We start from the raw sequence: 17,870 nt of genomic DNA on the forward strand, positions 1-17,870 counted from the left end.
CTCACACACTTGCCCCGTTGGTTTCCCGATCGTCTCCCACTTCTGTTTCTATCTGCTCATTTTCCTCCCTCATCTGGTTCCATTCATCACCTTCTTTTCATTTTGGATTTAATTATCTTCAGTCCTTCATTGTCTCCACATTACCTCCCAATCTCTATCACTATCTCCCTCATTTTGCTCCATCTGCCCCTCAATCCATTCTCACCTGGATCTGCCTTTAGCTCACCAGGCACTGCCTCTCCCCTGCCCCTCACCTTTGTAAACTGGCGATCTCCCCTTTACATGCTCAGTCTTGATGCAGGATCTTGACCTCCCCTTTCCTCCAATGGATGCCGCCTGTCCCACTGGGTTCCTCCAGCAGGTTGTTTTTTTTTTGCACTTAACTTCAATATATCAATTGATGTGCCATTGGTTTTGGGTAGGCTCCATGAATATCTGAGAAATGGTGAAAGAAAATTTCAGTTCAAATGTTGTTCATGTGTCCTTGGGTGCAGGTTCTTGCACACTGAAACTGGATCTCATTTTATCAGCATTTTCTTTTCCTTATACAGTCCTTTGGGCTTGAAGATGATGCACTTCTCTTAGGTTGTGTGTGTACTGAGGTGGCCAATGAGGACCTGTCCATAGATGAAGTAGCTGGTGGCTGACAGGATGGGTATGTAGGCCACTTGTTCCAAGGTCAAAGTTCATATTTATTGTCAAAGTACATCACTTACAACACTGAGATTCTTTTTACTTGCAGACCAGGCAGAATTTCTACTTATAGGTAGAAAAGATAGATATATAAAAGAGAGAAATGCAAATAAAGAAACAAATGTAAACTGACTGTGCAATACAGAAAAAAAACATTAGATACTAAATCATGTGAAAAGTAAGAGCCCTTAAATGAGTCTCTGATTGACTTTGTTGTTTAGGACTAGTAGCAACTGTTCCTGAACCTGGTGCAAATCTTGTGACACTTATACCTCTTTTCTGATGGCAGTAGGGAGAACAATGCATGTCCTGGGTGGTGTGGATCCTTGATGATTGCTGCTGCTTTCAGATGGCAGTGTTCCATGCTGATTTTCATTTAAGCAGGTTACCACACTCTGCTTGGGCACGGGTACGACTAAGGCCTGTTTGAAATGGTTGGGTAGCCCACCTTGTTGGAATGAAATGTTGAAGATATTTGTGAATACATTGGCAAGTTGCTCAGCAGAAATTTTCAGTACTCGGCCTGGTACTCAATCTGGACTGGATGCTTTCCTTGGTTTCTTTCTCCTGAAGGCAGCCCGTACGTCATCCTCGAATGCTGCCAGTAGAAAATCATCATGAGATCTGGAGATGCACAGTGGTTTCTCCTTGTTCTGCTGGTTCAAACAGGCATAGAGGCATTGAGTTCATCTAGGAGTGAAGCTTTGCAGACTCTTATTGCACCAGATTTGTTTTGCAGCAGGTTATGTCATTAAGGTCCTACCACAGGTATCAGATATCTTTTGTTGTTTTCATTCTCGTCCGGAATCTCCACTTCAATTGGGGGATGGCTTTTATGGGTCATAATTGCTCCTTGTATAGTGTTCTGGATCTCCGGACTTAAATGTCTGTGATCTGGCTCTCAGCAGGTTCCAGACAGATTTCATTGTTCATCCAGGGCTATTGGTTGGAGAAAAGACTGAATGATTTGATGGGGACACACTTGTCTACAACTGTTTTGATAGAGTCTGTGATAGTCCTAGTGCAATCATTCAGATCCTCAGCTGAGTTCTTGACACACCCAATCCACTGACTTGAGGCAGTCCTGTAACTGTTCTTCAGACTCCCGCGACCATCTTCTGGCTGTCCTGATTTCTCGAGCCCCTCTTTTTAGGCTCTGTCTGTATGAAGGCAGAAGGAGTACAGCCAGGTGATCAGATTTGCCAAAATACGGTTTTGTGAAAGAATGGTCGGCCTTCTTTATCTTGGTGTAATAGGTGCTGCAACCTTTGGTTTAGCAGGTTACGTGCTGGTGATAATTGGGCAGGGTTTTCTTGAGAAAGGCCTAGTTAAGGTCACCGACTATGATTTTTATTGCTTCAGGGTGGGCCATCTCATGCTTACTGACCACATCATGCAGCTCTGCAAGTTCCTGTTTGCAATCAGCATCGGGAGGGATAGAAACTCCTTGTGAGTTTGCATTCCTTTTGTTGCTTACAGATGGTTTTTACATTCTCCTGATGCATAGACTCATGGTTCTCAATGCTATTGCGAATGCTCCTTCTCCAGTTTGACCAGTCGTGGCCCAGAAGTTAGTGGAAATTATGCCTTTCTTCAAGGAGGCTTTGAGTCCATCCTTACACATGTAAAATGCAGTGAACTAGCTTGTGTTCATGTTTGTTTTGCTTCACTGGCAGGTACCATCCTAAACATTGAAGGTCACTAAAGATCTGTCCATGATGCCAGTAAATAGTTAATACATGCTTTAATCATTGGGAGTTATCAAGTGATGATGGGACTCTGATTACTGGGAAAGCACAATGAAAATCCCCAGCAATGAATAGGTTCAAGGTAGCTTACTACTTACCTTCTCAAAGACAATAGGCACTTTTAAGCTGCAGCACCTGGGTAGCCTTTCTGGGACCCAAATGCGATTAGTGAGGCATAGGTGCTTCCAGCATCTTTTAAGCTGCAGGCGGATCGACCCATAAAATCTCCAGCCTGGCAATTTAAGGGGGATCCCGCTCCTGCGATAACGTGTTGGAAGTACTGCTAGAAGTGACGAACCGAAGTCCAAATGGCGAATGGTAATGGGAATGATCGTCAGATGCTGGCTAAGCAACTCTGCTGGGCTGCAGTACAGCAGGCAACTGTTGTGACCACCACTGTCAGGCAAATGCTGCAGTTGTTGGAGGAGGAGCAGGATGCGCACTTGTGCATTTGTGGACTGTGCATTTCAGAAGATGCCACCTGGTGATGTCCACATGCAAGAGCTGATGTCACCGGAACAACCGGGTTGGTCATTTTTGTTTTCAAGCTGCCAGTGGACATGATCTAGTTAGGTTTAACTGGGTTCCCTGACTACCTCTGAGGTAGGTCAGTGACCCAGTTAGATTTAGACCACGCTGACTGGCTCGGACCCTTTCAAGCTGCTGCGTGAGTGGGGCACTAACTGGGCAATTTGTTAACCCCATTTTACGTGGCAGCTTGAAAGGGCCTAGTGAAGGGTGTGTGATAATTGCCTACAGGCTGTAAATATTTTTTTTTCAAATGAAGTGCAGGCTTATGGGCACGGTGCCAAAAAGTACATTTTTAAAATTTTTAAAAAATTTTTCACACTATGAACCATATTGACCAAAATACACATAAACATTTCCCTCATAAAAAAAAAATACAATTTAAAGCAATTTGTTCCAAGCTGATATAATCTATCTTGTAGTAATTGTGAGTTACATAATGTCATACTTAACTTTAATACATTTTTAGAATTTTAATTCTGAGATATTACCATTCTCCAGCCTACAAGTGATTTCTGGGCTTGCTTATTTGATTATTATTCTTACACACAGTATCAGATGACATCATGTTTCTGATTTTGGATCATTGACTTGGTGGAAAGTGCAGACAATGCACAAAGTTGGGATTGGACTCAGCTGGGATGCCAGCCGTGTTTAAGTGACCTTTGACCACGCTTGACTGAGCTCACAGGTGTGGAGCAGCATTCAGAAAGGGTTAATAACCAGTTCCTGTGAAACTGAACTGAGCAAGTGGCAGGACATCCACGAGAAGAATGGAGAATCTTTGAAGAAATATCTTTAAGTATCTATGTATGACATTATTAAAATGTCAGGAATGAGAAGAGTTGTGCCATTCCATGAAGCTTGGTGTTCTGGTACCCTTACTGCTATCACAGCACCCACTGAGTGTTTAACAGCACAGCAGTTTCACATGTACTACCCTGTCTGGCAGACCATTCCAAACATTTATCATAAATATAAGTTATAGCTCTCAAGAGTACAGGGTTAGTGAGATTTAGTTGATTTATTCATAGAGGGAGTTGTCAGCTTCCATCATTTCTGAGATACTTTGCTCAATAGACCAAAATTCAATGTGTTGTTATGTCATTCATTATAACAGCAGCATGCAAAATTGACAAGACTCTGTTTCTCATTCAGTTAACTAGAAATGCAAAGCCTGTCCTGAATGGTTTCAAATAACTTTATTAGAGATTATGAAGTTAATACTTCAATAAACACATGTCACAAAATGTCTGAAAATAGAATTGAAATGAGTTTTGCTTCCACTAGGTGAATGATGTTGATTGGGTTGAGTTCACAAGCGAACCAAAAACTCATCTGAGACACAGCAGTACTGTTAAATCTTTGGAGAAAAGTCAACGCTTGATTGAATCGAACATTTGAATAATGACTGTACATCCTCAGGAAATACTGTATGTCTCTTCGCTTTTAATTCAAAATTCTCTCATTTGGCTAACAGAAATTGCAGACCAAATGGACTAATCGATAGTACTGTTTGTTGAATTGGATCAAAACTGAGGTTTTGTTTAAGGTAAATTCCAATAGGTCAATTTATTTTGAGGAGAGAAATATTTGAATTTGTTCTGACAAAGGCAGTAAAACCTGATTTGCCACTTATGCTAATTCTATGCTTTTCGAACATGAGCAGATTTCATTACTCAAGGTCCTCTCTGGCAGATAGACCTTTCCAAACAAGCTGACTTAAATTGGCTCTCAAAAGATTAGTGCTTCAAAGTCCTTATACAGCAGACTAAAGTCCAGTGTCTTTGTCTCAAAAAAAAGAGGTGTGCCCACTTATAGCCAAAAATACAACTGGCAAATCTATACCTAATGCAAGCAAGGATTTTAAAAAAATCTATCTTGTTCTCAAATAACATGCTGCATAAAAAAAAAATTCAAAAGCAACTGATTCAAAGCAGTAAAAATAGACACAAAGCAAAAGCCATTGAAAAACTCATTTTTGGTACCACAATTCAGCTTCTACAGAATATTATTAGCCAATATATTCAGCACAGAGCATGAACAGGAAACACCATATTGATAACAAGCATAGATTTCCAGTTTCTCATCTGAAAGATACTCCAAAAATCTATTCTCAGCAGATGAAGGCACTCAACACAAAGTGCTGTCCTTATCAGTTCACTCCAAATCCATATAATACATCAAATTATTTTGTTCCTGAAACCACAGGTCTAATAATATTCAACTATATATCTCCGATAGTTCATGGTTCATAATGTCAATTCATGTGTGAATATTTTTAGTGTGAGTTTTCATGACCACAGAATTGGGAAGTCTAATAACATATGATGCTCTGAGGCAACTGATCATGTTGTCAATCCTTGCTGAAAATCAGACTTCAGTTATACAGTTAATGCCATATGCCAAACTTTAACTAGAATTCAGCATTTAGACATGCGCGCACGCACACACACACACACACACACACACACACACACACACACACACACACACACACACACACACACACACACACACACACACACACACACACACACACACACACACACACAATGGAACAACACAGTGGTGTTGAAGAGCACCACAGTAGCAGAGGTGGTAGGCCTACAGACTCATTTTCAATCCTGACCATGTGGTGGCCATGTTAATTGTTCCTGGTGTGTTATCAATGGGAAAGTTGATGGGTATGTGAGAAGAATAACAATCGGATTAGTATAAATGGGTGGACGGTGGGTTTGGTGGGTCTCCTTCTGTGCTGAGCGACTCCAATCAGTCTACAATGCACAGACTTTGGTTACTTAAAGAGATTGTCAGTTAATTGCAGGTCAATGAGTGATTAATTTTGATGAAATGTTGGATAGTTGAAGCTTTGTGATGATTCCAGACCTGGTTATAATTTGTGATCTACCAATAGACAGCGTGATGAAATAGAATTCGTCTCTATTTCAAAGCTTCAGTGAAAATCCAATGTATGGATGCTTTCGTTATATAACATAACATAACATAACAATTTACAGCACGGAAACAGGCCATTAGGCCCTTCTAGTCCGCACCGAACCAAACACCCCTCTCTAGTCCCACCTCCCTGCACAATGCCCATAACCCTCCATCTTCTTCTCATCCATATACCTGTCCAACCTTTTCTTAAATAATACAATTGACTCCGCCGCCACTATTTCTCCCGGAAGATCATTCCACACAGCTACCACTCTCTGAGTAAAGAAGTTCCCCCTCATGTTACCTCTAAACTTCTGCCCCTTAATTCTTAACTCATGTCCTCTTGTTTTAAACCTTCCTCCTCTTAACGGAAATAGTCTATCCACATCCATTCTGTCTATCCCTTTCATAATCTTAAATACTTCTATCAAATCCCCTCTCAACCTTCTACGCTCCAAAGAATAAAGACCTAATCTGTCCAATCTCTCCCTATACTCTAGATGCTTAAACCCAGGTAACATTCTGGTAAATCTTCTCTGGACTCTCTGCACTCTGTTTATATTCACTAAGAACTGCAACATCAGAAGGAGAATGAGGAGATGGTGCACAGAGCAAGGCAACTTTTTCATTAAGTATGTCCCAGCAGGGGGCCCAATCAACAGACGAGTCAGACTTGGCTGATGGCACTGACCCAGCTGCTCCGGATGACTCGGGGGCAGTCACCCCTCCGCCTGACATGTGCTCCACCTCTCGACTGTCTCACCCTGTGGTGAGCTCCACACTCTTGGCTCGACCCCAATCAGATTCAGAATCATAGGCACACTCCTTCCTCTTGTCTGTGTGACCATCAGAGCACAGCTGAGCTCTGTTCCTGGGCTGGGTGATACTCCTGTCCAGTCCTGGATCAGCATGGCTCTTGGGTGTCAGCAGCTTCCTGGGAGCTTGGGGTCACTGCTGGAACACACAGAAAGTCCGGCAGCTGCAGTGTTGTGGCAATGCAGGGAAGGATTCTCATTCATTGGTGGGTGGGCGGCACCCAAATGTTTGTTTATGTATGTGATAATAAAGGAACCTTGAATCTTAAAAAAAAAGTATGTCCCAGCAGAAATATGTCCCATGCTGCTCTCCCAAATACAGCTGCACAGTCCAAAATGGTTAATGGTTTCCCCAGGCTGGGAAAGGGAACATCAGCAAAATTTTAAATTTTGTATCGCTCTATTGCAAGAGGCAATTCAGGCCAGAGCAGACAATTCATCTCATTCTCCCTCAGGAGTATGAACACACATTGAAAAGGAGAGAGAAAATATCTCCCTTTAGGTTGACTCATGTCACATGGAGGACCATATGGGAACTGTATGATGCGCTTCAACTGGAAAGGCTTACACTTCCTCAGTGATCAGGTGGTGCATGGCCATGCATGGTTGCAGATGGTGCATGGCCATGCATGGTTGCAGATGGTGCATGGCCATGCAAGGCTGTAGCTGGTGCTAATCCCTCACAATCTGGACTCTGTGGTGACTATGCAGTCATTACTGCGTGCTGGCTGAAATCATGTTGGAGAGTAAGGAACCGGCACAGACTAAACTGGATAGAATTGATGCAGGTTAATCAGACCCTGCTTCTCCAATTTAACCCTCCCCCTAATTTTTTTCCATGGTGACATCAATTAGAGAGAGATTGTTGTGGTCACTTCTGCGACAATCAGTACTAATGAAAATAAAAAGGCATTTTCTGTAATGATGAGTGAAGACATAATACACTGGCCAAGATATTAGCCTGTGAAGTTTGCAAAATTGCACTGCACAAGACCCCAGCATCTGCAAACTTCCTTGATTACCTTCATTCAGCTGCTCCACTGCGGTCTCTTCAAGGGATGCCTACCTGAAGAGGTTCTCCTCTCTTCGAAGGGAGATCTGTGCGAGCCTTTCTCACTGCTCCTCCTTTGATACCCCAACTGCTCTTCAGCTCTATGACCATGTGATCTTCCACACTCGAGATCCACCTGCTAGCCTATGCTCCTTCCCCCTCCCCCTCCCCCCACCCCCCACATATTCGTCTGACTGATTTTTGGCACTCATGAAGAAGGGCTCAGGCCCAAGGCATGACTGCTGTTTGCTTTTTATGGACACTGCATATTTCTTCAGCACTTTTGTGTCGCGTACTAGTCCCCAGCATCTGCAGATTTCTTGTTTACTTCCATGTGACAAAATCCCCTCCCGTAAGTGACATAATCGTGCCCTTGTCCCAATTGATCTTATATCCGGAAACATCCCCATAATCTTCCAAAGTAGAGCACAGTTTGGATGGGTTTATTGGGTCCGTTAAACACATCAGTATATCCTCGGAAAATAAGATGATCTTATATTATTCCTGGCCTACTTGAAACATCTTAATGTCTGGAACTTGATGAATGGCCTCAGCCAATGGCTCCATCGCCAGTATGAACAGAGCTGGAGATAGTAGGCATCGCTGTCTACTTGATCTTGTTACTGGGAAGGCTGAAGAAATTTGCCTTTTACTCACAACTTTCGCCTTGGGCGCATGGTATAGCGCCCTTATCCAATTAATAAAAGTTGGCCCTAATCCTAATTTTTCAGCACTTTAAATAAAAAGTTCCACTTTTCTTTTCAGCATTGAGCACCACGTTTCTCATTTGCTGGTTTGCGGCAGATGTATTATAGTAGTCTGCCAACATTATCTGCTGCCTGCTTTTTTTTTAACAAAGCCCATGATCTTTATTGATTATTTCTGGCAAATACTTCATCAATCTATTTGCCAGGGCTTTGGCTATTATCTTACAGTTCATGTTTAATAGTGAGATAGGACTATAAGAAGACGGCTTTAATGGGTCCTTATCTTTTTTCAAGATCATTGCTGTTGGAAAAGATTCCTGATCTATCACCTCCATATAAAGATTTGAATTCCTTGTAGAACTCAGGTGGAACCCTATCCTTCCCCAGAAACCTGTTGGTTTGCAGCAAATTCAATGCACTCTTCTGTGAAGCGACAGCCTAAACTTTCCTGCCCTCCCAGATCCAAGTTCGACAACTCACCAATTTTATCTGACCTCCCTACCAATTCTGATTTATATAAACCTTCATAGAATTTCTGGAAGGTGTCATTGATTTCCTTTGGTTTGTAAGAGATCCTGCCATCCCCCATTTGTATTGCATTGATCATTCTTGAGGCCTGTTCTGTTCTCAACTGCCATGCCAGGACCTTGTGGGCCCTTTTCCCTGAATCATAATATTTTTGCTTAGACCATAATAAGGTCTTTTCGATGCTGTACATTTTAAGCATGTTATATTTCAGCTTCTTGTTTGTTAAAACCCTATACTGATCTTCTGAGTCCAATTTTTGGAAGTTCTTTTCTAACCCAGTGATTTCTTATTCCAATCCAACGTCCCTCTTTTATTCTTTCTTTATTGTTTTAGTATATCCAGTTATTTTACCCATCAAATATGTTTTGCGGGCATCCCATAAAAGGAATTTATCTGGAGCGGAGGTACAGTTGGCCTCACTACAAAACTCCGGCTTACTTAGCAGCAATGCATTAAGACGCCACGCTTATCCAGCATCCCAATCTTGACTACTAAAGGTGAATGATCTGAGAGAAGTCTCGTCGTATACTCAGCCTCCATGATCCTACCATCTATATGGGCTGAAACCAGGAAAAAAATTATTCTAGAGTAGGAATCATGTTGCCTTGAGTAGAAGGAATAGTCCCTCTCCCTCGGATACTTCCGCCTCCACATGTCTATCAAATTCAGCTCTTTCATACCATCAACAGCAGCACGTCCCGCCTTTGTTTTTGCTATTTTATTTGTTGAATTGTCCAAAATAGGGTCCAAAGAAAAGTTAAAATATCAACCCAATTAGAATATTCTCTTTTCCTTCCACCAATCTCAGGAAAATGTCCTGCATAAATTTTTCATTGCCCATATTGGGGGCTTATAAATTCATTAGGGTTCAGGATTCTGAGCATATTTGACAGTGCACCACTATAAATCTACCTGTTTTATCTGTAATCACATCCTGCACTCTCACTGGAACACTTTTCCCAATCAGAATTGTCACCCCCACCCCCCCTTGCCTTCGAACTGAATGAGAAGGATAATACCTGGCCCACCCATCCACTTTTTTTAAACTTTTGGTCCTCTTGTTCCATTAAATGGGTTTCTTGGAGAAAGGCCAGGTCCAGTCCATTTTCTGAATGTGTGCAAAGACTCTTTTGATTTTTACGTTCAGACCATTAACGTAGAAGCTTGCAAATTTTATACTTTTAGCCATTGGCCCAGGGGTTGTCGTAGTTATATTTATTTTGTACTTCTACCACCCTGAGTCCCCTCCTCATCCAGCCCTTTACCATCCGCCATCCACCCCTGACCACTTGAATCATGCCAGATCCTGGGAAAAAAAAGTCAAAAACTAAAATAACTAATCAAAAGAGATGAAAAAGAAAAACATATACACAAACTAAGGTAACACATTTAGTTAATCCCAAACAATTTTCCCAATGTGGTCCTAACTCTTCTTTTTACCCCCTACCCCCTTTGGCAAATCAGTAATAAATTTCCTTTCCCATCCCCTCCCTCCTGCCCCATCCCCCCAATGGTACCACTTTCAGTGTGGCTGGGTGTCTCAACACACATTTGTACCCCTTTTGCTTTATCAGCCTTTTGCTCAAACACCTTCCTGGCCTTCAAAAGTGCTGCACTAATATCCGGGTAAAAGAAAGCCTTATTCGCCTCTATTTCCATGGGACACCCTCTTTTATTTTGCACCAACGGTTGCCCACAATATTTTTTGCCTGTCCTGATAACATAATAGTTTCACCAGGACAGAGCATGGTTTCTGCCCAGGTTCTGGTCTTGGGAGGAAGGATCTATGTGCCCTCTCTGTTTCTACCCTTTCCCCTAATGTGCCTTTGCCCAGCACCTCAGGAATCCAGCTCTGAAAAAATATCACTGGGTTTTGTCCTTCACTCCCCTCCTTTTAGCCCCACTATTTTAACGTTATTTTTCCTGCTACAATTTTTGAGGGCATCCTCCATACACGGTCCCTCTCCTTCATCAGTGTGTCTAATTTATTCCCCATACTATGTATGGTATCTTCATTTATCCCCCCTCTTTCTTCTACTTCTGACATCCTTCCCATCAGTCTGAGAGGGTACCCTGCATTTTGCCTAATTTTCCTCCCATGTCCTGAGCCCTTTTGTCCATTGTCTCTGAGAGTCTGTCCTCCATGAGACCCAATGCCTCCATCACATCTCGTAGGGAGAGCTCCGAGCCCCCCTGCATGCTTTGCCTTGATAAGGGTTTTTAAGCCTCGTGGCCCCACAGAACCTTCCTCCATCGCTGTCTGGGTCCTCCTCACAGCTCCTGGACCTGTTACTCCCACTGCTGGCACTCGCCACCTCCTCCGATCCATCACTGGACTAGCCACTGCAGCTCGTTCCCATGCCTGACCCGATGCTACCTGTTTCTTCACAGCCTGCCACACCGCGTGGTATGGCACTGGACCTGCTGCTGGAACCGAGGTTTGTCACGTCATTCACCCCGATGTTGGAGCCGATGTCGATTCGTCTCAAGTTTTTAGATTTTTGGCCCAGTCTGCTCTCCACGCTTCCTGGCTTCTCCGTCCCACGACCACTACAGACGTCAGCTTCACCGTGGGCATCACGAGGATGTCCGACCTGGCGTTCTCGCTGTGGAAGGTGGGTTCCAAGCTTCTCCCTCTCCCCAAGGGCTCCTGTAGGGCTTTCAGCTGCTACTTGCCGGTTTGCAGCACTGTCTTCTCTTGGGTTCCATCTTCTTTGCTCGGTGGGCTGCTTCGACTCCTTCATTGGGCCTCGAAGCGGCCCCGCCATTTTCCTCACCATGAGGCACCTCAAGCCGGGTCTCTTGTTTCAGTACAAATTCCTTCATGTTTTTAATTGAAAGTTTGCCTTGTGTAATCCATGTGGCACCAGGTTTGTGGTCCACTGAAGTTACCAATAGCAGGCCCACAAACAAATTGCCACAAACTGTCTGACTGAAATGCCTTTAAAGATGTCAGCTGGCTTCAAGCCATCTTTTCCCAGGAAATTAAAAAAAAATGAGTATAATTGAACTCTGTGCAGAACCTACAGTGAAACCTCGTTAGAACGTGATTCGTTAATCCGCGGAATCGCTTATAGCACAGGTGTCTGTGGACCCTAAACATTGATTTAAGGATGCCAGGCTAACAGTGGCCACAAACAGTAGCCACAAACTCAAAAATGGACTCTTATGAGTCATTTGCAAGATGTGTATGTTAATACAGGTATGTGGAGTTTAAAGGTCTTATTATAGGGTTTGAGTCACAGTTTTCTATTTTTCTGCTTCCTAAATCATGACGTATATGCATCTGTTCTGCGACTTGGCCGTAACGCGGTATGAAATCTTGGACCCCAACTACCATGTTCTAACGAGGTTTTACTGTATTTTAATATCCATATTACCATCAGCCCTTCTCCGCACTAGCCCTGAAAGGTATGAGTGGTGTAACAAACCATAGAAAGGACCAACATAAATAACGCCACAGGGGAAAACACTCAAAGGACTGCTAAATCGAGAAAGTCGAGTTGTAACTCAGAAAATCCTGACCAGAAATGTTGACTGATCATTTCTACCCATGGATACTGCCCGATCCACTGAGTTCCTGAAACAGCTCATTGCTTGCTCGAGATTGCAGCATTGGCAGATTTTGTACTTCTCTACTGCTTACTCTCACCTTGTTGATAATCATGGAAACACAACTCTCACAAGAAGCTAATGACATTTAAATCTCACTGGCATTTGAATGTCATGCGGGATCAAAGAAAGATGAACACAGGCTTCTAACCGCATCCTGCAAACAATCTCTGCATCAATAACAGGATGATAAAGCCTACGACAAATCAATCTCCCAGCATTACACTGTCCTTCTAGTTCCATGGTGAGCTGACTGGAGAATGTTTCCTTCGTGTGGAGGTATTGCATGGCGTGACAATGTTTTGAAGAACTCCACTGCTGTCCTGGCATATTACAACTCTCTAACCAGTCAGCTGTAAGCCAGGCATGCTCCTCAGCAGCAGGAGTTTGAGGAGTGAGGATAACCTTTCTTAAAAATTTGTCATTGTTCCAATTTCATTGCAGTTCAGGGAGCAACAATTAGATTTTTCAGTTCTTTGCCACAGATGCAACCAGGAACACAGATGAAGTCGCATCCAAAGTAATCAACTTCCAATTTCCATATTTATCAATCGCCAAAAAATGTTTGCCAAATTATATAACTCATTAATCTTCAGTTCCTGGAGTTGTTAAGCACATTCTTCACCAAGAGCTAAAGACCATGGTTTAATTTTGCGTTTATTTGACACATTTCATCTCACACAGTGAGAAGGGCTCTTCTGCATGTAGATGAACAGTCTAATAGTTTAACAAATTTGTCACGCATACAATTGTATAAAGTAATAAAACAGAGAATAGAATAATAATGAGAAAAGATTCATTGTACTAAGCTTGGGCACCATGACAACATTGTTTTGGGGTTCATTTAGGGGCCTGAGGACTATGGGGAAGAAATTGTTTTGAAGTCTGATGGGGTGAGAGTTTGCCTGGGGTGCGAGGGTCCTTCAGTACATTGGCTGCATTTCCTCTGCAGCAGATGTCAGTGACGTCCATGAATGAATGGGAGGGAGGCTTGTGTAATGTTCTGAGGATCTTCTTTCATCCTTGAGCAGAGCTTCTCCATATGACTCTGTGATATATCCAGCACTGACGTGCTTCCTTCATGATGCCATTGTGTGTTGGGTCCAGGAAAGATCTTCTGAAATAGTGATTCCCAAGAACTTAAATTTGCTCTGTCTCCACCTCTAATTTCCCCCATTGATCACTGGATTGCATATCTCTGGTTGTCCCTTCCTGAAGGTAACAATCAGCTCCTTGATTTTGGTGGCATTGAGTGCAAAGTTAATGAATTTGTAGATGGCGTTGTTATTGACTATATTGAGCCATATAGTCGTAGTAGGTGAGTGTGAGTTGGAGGGGAGGGGAAGGGCGAAAAATGTCTCCCGCTTTATTCTGGTTGATTATCAACTTTGAAGCATCAACATTTATGATACCTATAAATTGACCAGCATTAAGAAAATTCACCAGATGCACAGATATTATTTGAATTATGTAGCTATAATTGGTATGAGTAGTTTTCTTTATCAGTAAGAGCATTGTGATTCAGTAATATGATTCAGCATTCTTATTTTTTAAAGCTGCTCTTCTCAAAAACATGCAAATACATTGGAGGAACATAAACCTCATGCATCTCATTGATACCTATAATTATATCTTCATTTGATTTGAAACAGCAGACTCTCCTCCAGGTGTAATGGCAGCAGATCCCGGTCCAGTGGGAGCTCTATCCTGTTGAAAATCCATCTACTGATTAGACTAAATTACCTTTAGCATTTCATCACTGACACATCATTCCTGTGGAAACTGACATATGGATTATGGTCATGCATCACAGCTTGAAGTACTGTCAAAGGTTCTTCATTCAGATAATCTATTTTGCCATGTTTAGTATTTATGTCTGACATGAGATTTCAGATTTATTGTCAGAGTACATACATGACATCACATACAACCCTGAGATTCTTTCTTTTCCTGTGGGACCGGCAGAATTGCCACTAATCGGCAGAACAGAAAAAACTGTACATGATGTACATATATAAACACATAAACAACCAGCTGGCATTAGCATTGACTTCTCTTGTTTCTGTTAGCAAACACCCCCCCCGCCCCATCCACCCCATCTCTTTTTTTCCCTATTCCTATGTTTCCTTTTCTCTACCTCTTTCTCTCAGCCTCTCTCTCTTCTTTCCCTGTCTCCTTTCCTCCAGCTCTAAATTCACAGAGTCATCTCCCTCCCTGACCAATTCTCACTTTCCTCTCCTGTCTGCCAATCCATGTTCCATTATCAGCCTTTGCCTGTTGGCCTGTGCTCCTCCCCCTGCCCTTTCTTCCCTTCTTCCCCAGCCATTTTATTCAGGCTCCGGCCTGGCTTTTTGCTTACACCTTGATGAAGGCCTCAGGTCCAAAATGTTGGTTGTATATCTTTACTACCAATGGACACTGCAAGACCTGCTAAGTTCCTCCGGCACCATTGTAGTTGACTACAATCACAGCATCTGCAGACTTTTTATGTCTCACTCCAGGTTTAATATCAACAGAGATCGGTTGAACAAACTTAGATTTTCTTGAGAGTGTCGAAGTCGACAAAATTATGGAGTAGCACTGATAGTGTAGATTGGCAAAACCTTTACCCCAGGACAGTAATATCAGATGCTAGAGGGTATAGGTCTAAGGTGAGATGTGGAAAGTTTAAAGGAGATGTGTGAGGCAGATTTTATAACACAGAAAGTGGTGATTTGGAAGTGCAGCTGTGTTGCGTGGGATGGGGTTTCGAAGCACGTGCAATTTTGACAGTTAACCAAACTTACAGGGGAATTGGAGGTATATGGATCATGTGCAGGCAGATGGGATTAGTTTAGTTTGGCATCATGTTCAGCACATAATGGGCTGAAGGGCTTCTTTCTTCTACATTTATGTTCTACGTTCTATTTGAACTGCCACCACAAGGTCTTCATTATCCACTTGAGCATGCTTCATCCTGAAAACAGCACAATTCTCTTTCAATGGTGCACTAAAGCGTCAGCCTTGATATGGTCCTTAAGTGTCAGAGGCAGCTTGAATCCACAATCTTTGGATACATGAGCAATAATGGAGGAGAGTCCAAAAGTTTAAACAGGCAGCTTTCAGCTTTCTTTGCTTTGATATAATGAACAGCTTTAGTGAACTAATATTCTACTGTTCATTGATGTATGCAAGTAAAAGACATCTACAAATTTATTCCTTGTTCTGCCTCGCAAAATAGGTTTGCTTTATACCTCGGCTTTAAATGGCCCCTTTAGAGCTTTCCCACCATGATTATTGTCAGCTTGAGAAATATGTTTAGTCAAAGTCACAGAAAAAGATCAGACAGTGAGCTTAAAAGACACCAATCTGTGGTACCAGTGTTATGTTTGAGCAGCGTACACGCAATGACCTTCATATCAGGAAGTTGATGTAAATGCCTCACAAATATTCTCCTACATATTTCAAACACAAAGATCTTTGTTCAATAGTTTTGTGATATCAGAAGCTATCATGGCAGACTCAAAATCATTACAAACTTGAGTCAGAGCAGTATCACAGGTCATATAAGGAATCATGAGGTTGTACTTCTGGAAAACTTGATTGGTTCGTCAGGTACTTTAGATGTATGATTACAAGTTCATCCATTCATGCATGAAATTACACATAAGTGGTGTGCATATTAATTAATCAAATGCCTATAACATTCTTAAATTATCTGAGGATCTCTAATAAATATTTTTGGACATGACCTGTCTTTTTTCTTCTTGGCTTGGCTTCGCGGACGAAGATTTATGGAGGGGGTAAATGTCCACGTCAGCTGCAGGCTCGTTTGTGGCTGACAAGTCCGATGCGGGACAGGCAGACACGTTTGCAGCGGTTGCAGGGGAAAATTTGTTGGTTGGGGTTGGGTGTTGGGTTTTTCCTCCTTTGTCTTTTGTCAGTGAGGTGGGCTCTGCGGTCTTCTTCAAAGGAGGTTGCTGCCCGCCGAACTGTGAGGCGCCAAGATGCACGGTTTGAGGCGAGATCAGCCCACTGGCGGTGGTCAATGTGGCAGGCACCAAGAGATTTCTTTAGGCATTCCTTGTACCTCTTCTTTGGTGCACCTCTGACATGATGGCCAGTGGAGAGCTCGCCATAGAACACGATCTTGGGAAGGCGATGGTCCTCCATTCTGGAGACGTGACCTACCCAGTGCAGCTGGATCTTCAACAGCGTGGATTCGATGCTGTCGACCTCTGCCATCTCGAGTACTTCGATGTTAGGGATGAAGTCGCTCCAATGAATGTTGAGGATGGAGCGGAGACAACGCTAGTGGTAGCGTTCTAGGAGCCGTAGGTGATGCTGGTAGAGGACCTATGATTCGGAGCCGAACAGGAGTGTGGGTATGACAACGGTTCTGTACACGCTGATCTTTGTGTTTTTCAGTTGGTTGTTTTTCCAGACTCTTTTGTGTAGTCTTCCAAAAGTGCTATTTGCCTTGGCGAGTCTGTACAAAATGTTTAAATGTTGCTGCCAGAACAAAATAAAGGCCAATGATGGACGTTGCCACCTATGAGTGAATGACTCAGCTGTATTAGAAGAAGAGTGGACTCACAGTTAAATGCAAATGTCCCAAAGTCCCCCTCTGAGTTGAATGTCATGAAATGAGTGTCTTTGTATGGTAGAGACAAATCAGCATGGCTAGCGTAGCAGTAAGTGCATCACTGTTTCAGTGCCAGTGATCCTGGATCGAATCTGTTGCTGTCTGTAAGGAGTTTGTACGTTCTCCCCATGTCTGGGTGGATTTCCTCTGGGTGCTTGTTTCCTCCCACCCTTCAAAACCTATGGGGTTGTAGGTTAATTGGGTGGCATGGGGTCGTGGGCTGGAAGGGCCTATTATATGATGCTGTATATATGTCTTAATTTACTTATCACAGAAAGTTAAGTCTTGTCATTACAAAAATTAATACCTTTATTGCACTGAGATAAGTTATTAATTCCAATTAGCCTCTAATATTGCAAATTAACTGTCACAAGTGGTCCAGTTCCCTCAATTTTATTTTTTTTTATTACCAATGGGAAAAAGAGCTTTATTTTTAATTTGATTTCTGTCTCTTTTTTTTAAATCACTTTTCCTTACTTTTTATAGATCTTTGCACTTAATTTGATTGATTATTTCTCAATCTGTCAATCTGACGGTTGAGTGGCTTTCCTGGAGCCCTAGAGCTCGAGAAGCCCTTGCTACTGTGATCAACTCCCACTCTCAGCAGTTTTGTGGGCAAAAATG

The sequence above is a fragment of the Narcine bancroftii genome, chromosome 2, assembly GCF_036971445.1.
Source record: "Narcine bancroftii isolate sNarBan1 chromosome 2, sNarBan1.hap1, whole genome shotgun sequence".
In the NCBI taxonomy this organism is placed as follows: domain Eukaryota; kingdom Metazoa; phylum Chordata; class Chondrichthyes; order Torpediniformes; family Narcinidae; genus Narcine; species Narcine bancroftii.